This window comes from Copidosoma floridanum, unplaced genomic scaffold (assembly GCF_036245765.1).
Source record: "Copidosoma floridanum isolate Cflo_tuat_1 unplaced genomic scaffold, Cflo_Japanese_pri ptg000002l, whole genome shotgun sequence".
Classification (NCBI taxonomy): Eukaryota; Metazoa; Arthropoda; class Insecta; order Hymenoptera; family Encyrtidae; genus Copidosoma; species Copidosoma floridanum.
The window spans coordinates 90,001-97,500 of record NW_028321879.1 but is presented as its reverse complement, the minus strand read 5'-3'; the positions used below and the strand labels follow the sequence as shown (position 1 = coordinate 97,500).

General features: G+C 52.4%; 1 pseudogene; it reads right to left on the bottom strand.

The window, feature by feature from the left end:
* Positions 1 to 7,004: 7,004 nt before the first annotated feature.
* The window catches only part of LOC149375901 (large subunit ribosomal RNA), a 2,334-nt pseudogene continuing 1,838 nt past the window's right edge, over positions 7,005 to 7,500 (bottom strand).

The window sequence follows — 7,500 nt, the reverse complement described above, 5'->3', positions numbered from 1 at the left end:
AAAAGGGCTTTCACGCACGCAGGTACAGCCCTCCATACCCGGACGGTCACGCCATCAATCCCTGGGGCCGACGACAAAAGGATGGACACTGCGATAGTCTCTTCGCAAGTTATCGGGTGCCACACATACGCCAGATCTTCGCGTTCATGCGGCTTTGGCGAGGGAGGGAACGGTACGGATTCTTGTCTGAGGATAGGTTCCCAATATGCAGACATTTCCGCTATACCAGGTGACCGCACCTCAGGTGTCCCATCCAACACCTCCCTTGCTGCCCGGCTCATATGTTTTTTTTTTTTTTTTAAACATATTCTGCACACGAGCATATTCCCGCCGTCGTTCCCTCCTTCTGCTAGCCGGTGCGCCCCTCCCAATCCTTCGGGGCCTCTGCGGTGCCCTGTGAGGCGGAGGAAACACCAAACTATACCAGTTGCAAAGCTGACGATTGACTTCTTCACCGGAGAGGAGGTTTTTAGCCACCCGTACCAGTACTTCGGAATGCCAACCGTTGACCTGCTCGACTACGGGGATAAGATCCCGAACTGCCGAGGGTATGCTCACATACTGGTCGCTCAGTCTCACAGTGGCCCGACTCCGCCGCGGCGACGAAGGCGGAACCTCTTCGCTAGCCGACTCGTATTCGGAAGACACATCGCTCTCAGCACCTGCTTCTTCTGCAGGCGCCGGTTGCACAGCCCGAATATCCCGTATAGCCGCCTCTACAAGCGCCCTATACTCTGGATTTCTACGCTGTCCCTTCAAGGCTTCAAGGGTCCTCTCAGGAAACAATTCGAGAAGATGCTGATTCATATATCGAACATCTCCTCTCACTGTAGCGACTGCCTCCTCACGAGCCAGCAAACGGCGCTCCTCCGGCGACCACCGCGCCTTCGTCTGGCCCTGGACGATGATCTCCGCATTGACCTCTTCAGGATGAGCACGGCGCCTATGTACCCCTAAACCGATCTTAGTGGAAAAATGGTGTCCACACTCCGGGCAGATGAAATCGCCCGCCAGAGTCGGATCGGGGACCAAAGGATCCGGCTGTGGTATAAAGGGACGCCAATTCGGGTGGACTCTGCTCCGATGGATTTTAAGACCGGACGCTCCACGGAAATACCGGTTACACTCCTGACAATAATTGTCCGGAGGTACACGCTCAGGTGATATTGGCTGTATTATGTGTGGCTGCTGTTGGCCAAGATCTGGTTCGCCTTCTGGTAGAACCTCTCGGGATAGGGCAGAAGTCTGGACCCTCGACCGGAGGCGAGCAGCAACCGGCCGATTGTCAGCAAGGTTTGCAGGTCCGGCGCTCCGAGGCACACGCCGGACATCCATATTTTCATTGTTTCCGTTAGACGTGCCTGCAAGATCAAAGAGCGACGGGATGGCAACCCGCCGCCCCGTAAAAACCACTCCCTAGACGCCTGTCCCAAGCCAAAACCCAGGAACAGACACCAGTTCACCACCGCCCTAAGGCAAGGGAGAAGGTACATGGTTGGGCTGCAACCTTGTGGCGAACTAACTCAGCGTAGGCGGGTACGTCAAGCCCGACCCCAATCAGTTAAGACCAGGGCGCCTGCCTTAAGAGAGTCATAGTTACTCCCGCCGTTTACCCGCGCTTGCTTGAATTTCTTCACGTTGACATTCAGAGCACTGGGCAGAAATCACATTGCGTCATCACCCGCGAGGGCCATCGCAATGCTTTGTTTTAATTAGACAGTCGGATTCCCCTGGTCCGTGCCAGTTCTGAGCTGAGCGTTAAATGGCGGCCGAAGAGAACGAACGCAACGGCGGAACCGTCACGTAAGCCTCGCAGCAAGGAAGATCCGCGGGAGGCCAAGGCACGGTACCGAGCTCGGTCGCCCTCCGCGACAAATTTACGACGCGCACACCGCGAACGCGATGCACGCGCGCAAACCGCCGCAAAGTTGAACCTCGCCCAGGCCCGGCACGTCAGCCGCACCCGCTTCCCGACCAAGCCCGACACGCCCCGCTCCTCAGAGCCAATCCTTATTCCGAAGTTACGGATCCAATTTGCCGACTTCCCTTACCTACATTATTTTATCGACTAGAGGCTCTTTACCTTGGAGACCTGCTGCGGATATGGGTACGAACCGGCGCGACAGCTCCACGTGGCCCTCTCCTGGATTTTCAAGGTCCGAGGGGAAGATCCGGACACCGCCGCAACTGCGGTGCTCTTCGCGTTCCAAACCCTATCTCCCTGCTAGAGGTTTCCAGGGAACTCGAACGCTTATGCAGAAAAGAAAACTCTTCCCGGATCTCCCGTCGGCGTCTCCAGGTCACTTTGGGTTACCCCGACGAACACTCTTGCGAGAGCCCGAATTTTAAGCGGTTCCGCTGCCGGGTTCCGGAATAGGAACCGGATTCCCTTTCGCCCGACGGGTGTGTGCTTTCAATTAATGAAAATAATAAATTTAAACACCGTCATCGACATAGGATTTCTCCTAGGGCTTAGGATCGACTGACTCGTGTGCAACGGCTGTTCACACGAAACCCTTCTCCACGTCAGTCCTCCAGGGCCTCGCTGGAGTATTTGCTACTACCACCAAGATCTGCACCGACGGCGGCTCCAGGCAGGCTCACGCCCAGACCCTTCTGCGCACACCGCCGCGACCCTCCTACTCGTCAGAGCTTCATGACGTTGTAAAATTGCTTTTACAACGCCCCACTTGCCGCTGACGGCCGAGTATAGGCGCGACGCTTCAGCGCCATCCATTTTCAGGGCTAGTTGCTTCGGCAGGTGAGTTGTTACACACTCCTTAGCGGATTCCGACTTCCATGGCCACCGTCCTGCTGTCTTAAGCAACCAACGCCTTTCATGGTATCCCATAAGCGTCGACTTTGGCGCCTTAACTCGGCGTTTGGTTCATCCCACAGCGCCAGTTCTGCTTACCAAAATTGGCCCACTTGGCACTCTGATTCTTTTTTTTTTTGTATATAAATCTCATGGCTTCAATATTCAAGCAAGCCAGAGATCTCACCCATTTAAAGTTTGAGAATAGGTTGAGGTCGTTTCGGCCCCAAGGCCTCTAATCATTCGCTTTACCAGATGAAACTCGAAATTACGAGTGCCAGCTATCCTGAGGGAAACTTCGGAGGGAACCAGCTACTAGATGGTTCGATTAGTCTTTCGCCCCTATATTTTTTTTTTTAATTGTATAATATTTATTATATTTTACAACATTATTCTTATTTCTAAGAAGACTAGCAAGCCCTTGCACCTAAACCTAACCAATCCCAGTCCTAGTCCTTCCTCTCTCCTTCCAAACCACCACCGATGTCGTCTGATTAAATCTGTTCCAAGCTGAGACAGATCCAATCAGTACCCTTGATGAGATGACAGTCAGATCTTCGTCCCTGACCACTCCTTGACTTCGAAGAGACTCAACAGATGCCTTGCTCCAGACTCCACGCCAATTCAAAGTAATTCCGCAGACTTGAAGCTCCCGCGACTTCTCCGTTTCCTTGATGTTCCTTATGAGGCTGGTGTTGTTGTTGTAGTAGCTAACTTTCTTCTTGTTTGCTTGATCCAGATCAACGAGTTCCGACACTACCTGTGCGTCCAGTACCAACGTTTTGGTACCCAAGGTGGCTACGAGATCCGGCTTCTTTAAGCCTTCCTCAGTATTGTACCTTGGCTCCTCCTTGACCTCGAACCCCATCCTACATAGTCGTCGCTTAATGTACCCACAGACAGCGTCGTGACGTCTTATTCTTATGTCATGGGTACGGAAGCACTGCTGAGAGATATGGTTCATAGTCTCAATATTCTGGCAACCAGCGCGGCAGTATCGATCCGTAGTTCTTCCTCGGCCTGTTCTTGACTTTGTTGGGAGGGCGTTTATGCGAACCTTTGTTGTCATCACGAAGTCCTTTCCTGTGAGGAATCGCGTAGGTTTCGCTAACCATCCATGCTGGCCTTTTACTCGGCTTGATTCCTTCAAGGGGTTACCATCAACACGCCCATATAGGGACCTTGCCCAATGTTCGTCGATCTTCTTTGACGTATCTAGGATATTTCTATCACTACCCTTCAGCCTTACTTCAGCCGCTCGAATTTCTCTCTCCAGATACTCTATAGCCACGGCACCCTCGACATATGTCGATTTTTGTAGTGCCATAAGCCTATTTCTTCTGTCAAGCGGGGCTCTCCACCTAAAAGAGGGCAATCCCAAGCCACCATCCTTTATTTGGGCATGGAAGTAAGCGTTCGGACAATCATGAGGCAAGTGGATCCAAGATCTCACCGCTTCACGCACCTTCTTATCCAAAGCCTTGAGGTAACCAAATGTCACCCTTCCAAGCGTAAGCTGGTAAAATAGGCTTGGGATGACAATAGTCCTTATAGCCCACAACCTTTGCTGAGGCTTTAACGGGGCTTTTGAAAGCAGCTCGATCTGCTGTAGGAGCTTCTCCTTTGCGTTGGACCACACTCGGCCCGAGGCATTGAATTGGACACCCAAGTATCTCCATTCCTCTGACCTTTTCAAAGCAGGAATGTTTCTGCCTCTCACACTAAAAGTGCAATGAGCATCAACGGCCGTGGTCTTCAATTTAGGCACACTTTTAATTGCCACCGTTGCGCATTTGCCAGCGTTTGCCTCCAAACCACACGTGTATAGGAAGTCAGCCGACTGATCTATAAGTGTCTGCAGCCCCACTTTAGATGACGCTGCCAGCACCAGATCATCCGCAAACGCCATCACATCAACCCTGAGACCTTCCATGTTTACTCCTATTTCCGGGTTGACCATCTTTAGGAGCTCATCAATCACAAAGTTGAATAATATCGGCGACAACGGATCGCCCTGCTTGACACCACACGTTGGGCGTATTTTCTGAGAGGTCCATCCTCCGTGTTGCAGCACTGTGCTACTCCGACGGTAAATATTAAGGATGTAAGCTCTCATCCTCTCAGGCACGCCTTTAGCAGTCAGGACACGATCCAGGGCCCCGAAAGAGACCGAGTCAAAGGCCTTGGCCATATCAAGCGTTGCCAGGTATACTTGCTTGTGTCTTTCATGATGGTATTTGAGCACAAGGTCAAGCAACATGATATTATCAGAGCAGCCGTCCGTTGGTCTGAACGCTCTCTGTCTCTGGTCAAGCTCCACGGTGTTTAATCTATTGGCCAATACCTTATGAAACGTCCTTGAGATGACTGACGATATCGCTATCGGTCGATAGTCTCCTGGTGTTACTGCCTCCTTCTTCTTGGGCAGCAGAACAGTCCTAGACATGCACAAGTCCTCTGGCATCTGTTCGCACCACATAAAGACATTGAACAGCCTCACCAGCCATTCTCTTGGGACCCTTCTAATGTCCTTGACCCTGACTCCGTCCAAACCTGAAGCAGTCCCAGTGGGAGGAAATGCCCTCTTGATCTCATCAGGGGTTATTGGCAACCATAAGTTCGGTTTAACCTCATCATCTCCTCTCGTTATTCGTGGGACACACTGCTTTTCAGTAGTCATGACTGTCCTCCAGAAAGGCTCCATTATTTCAATGGGCAATCCCGGAGTCTGAGTCAGCTGGTCGTTTACCACTCTCTTTGCACACTGAGAGGGATTCTTCCTCCATAGGTCCTGGACCCTAGCAAACTCCGCCCTTCTGCACTCCTTTCGACTCCTCGGCATCCACTGCTCACGCCGATGCCCAACACTCTGCTCTCTCCTCCCTTCAGGCGGAAAAGCCTCCCTCATAATAAGAGCTACCTCGACAGCCACTTCTTCTTTGCTTACTCTCAGAACCATCTGGCATAAGTTATTCATACGATTGGAGAAGAATGCATCCTCGTCTAACGGCTGAAGAGATCCAAAGTACTCAATAAATGAGTCTTCAGAGTTCCGCTGCGCTTGGTTTTCAGGCATGCCCTCCTCATTACCAGACTCCACATTCTCCTCCCCTCGTCGCTGTAGCTCATTGGTGTAGTGAGCAACCAGCTCCTTATGGTCCGCTCTCTTTCTCTGGCTCTTAAGCGAGTCAAAGGTTCTACCCTCAAAGAACTCATGGAGAACCAGGTTTATTCTCCTCGCAACTCTAGGATCAGCACTCATCAGTTCAGCCTCTTTCCTTGCGAGCAGTCGCTTTTCCTCTTCCGACCACATCTCATTACGCCTCGGATTCTCATTAAGTCTCCTCTCATCAAACCAGTCAGGGTGACCCCTTTTCTCATGCAGGCCACGTCCATTCAGTTTCGCAAACCTTCTGTCACAGCCCGGGAACCTGCAAAGGTATCCCTCCTGATCTTCACCAGGATCAGCTGGCCCAGGCTCAGGGCTCGAAAGCGTTGGCACAGCGCAGTCAGTGGACTGGCCAGCATTTTTCATCCGAGGCTGAGTTGTATTTCTTGGACCAACACATATATATGCTCACAAGGGCTGGTAACCCTAGCTCGCATTTTTGTTCCCGTTCGCCGGCATCTAGATAAACTTGATGCCGTTGCCCGGCGCTCACGACGTGGACGTGGGAACTTGAGCGCCAAAAAGAGAGTCATAGTTAAGAGAGTCATAGTTACTCCTGCCGTTTACCCGCGCTTGCTTGAATTTCTTCACGTTGACATTCAGAGCACTGGGCAGAAATCACATTGCGTCATCACCCGCGAGGGCCATCGCAATGCTTTGTTTTAATTAGACAGTCGGATTCCCCTGGTCCGTGCCAGTTCTGAGCTGAGCGTTAAATGGCGGCCGAAGAGAACGAACGCAACGGCGGAACCGTCACGTAAGCCTCGCAGCAAGGAAGATCCGCGGGAGGCCAAGGCACGGTACCGAGCTCGGTCGCCCTCCGCGACAAATTTACGACGCGCACACCGCGAACGCGATGCACGCGCGCAAACCGCCGCAAAGTTGAACCTCGCCCAGGCCCGGCACGTCAGCCGCACCCGCTTCCCGACCAAGCCCGACACGCCCCGCTCCTCAGAGCCAATCCTTATTCCGAAGTTACGGATCCAATTTGCCGACTTCCCTTACCTACATTATTTTATCGACTAGAGGCTCTTTACCTTGGAGACCTGCTGCGGATATGGGTACGAACCGGCGCGACAGCTCCACGTGGCCCTCTCCTGGATTTTCAAGGTCCGAGGGGAAGATCCGGACACCGCCGCAACTGCGGTGCTCTTCGCGTTCCAAACCCTATCTCCCTGCTAGAGGTTTCCAGGGAACTCGAACGCTTATGCAGAAAAGAAAACTCTTCCCGGATCTCCCGTCGGCGTCTCCAGGTCACTTTGGGTTACCCCGACGAACACTCTTGCGAGAGCCCGAATTTTAAGCGGTTCCGCTGCCGGGTTCCGGAATAGGAACCGGATTCCCTTTCGCCCGACGGGTGTGTGCTTTCAATTAATGAAAATAATAAATTTAAACACCGTCATCGACATAGGATTTCTCCTAGGGCTTAGGATCGACTGACTCGTGTGCAACGGCTGTTCACACGAAACCCTTCTCCACGTCAGTCCTCCAGGGCCTCGCTGGAGTATTTGCTACT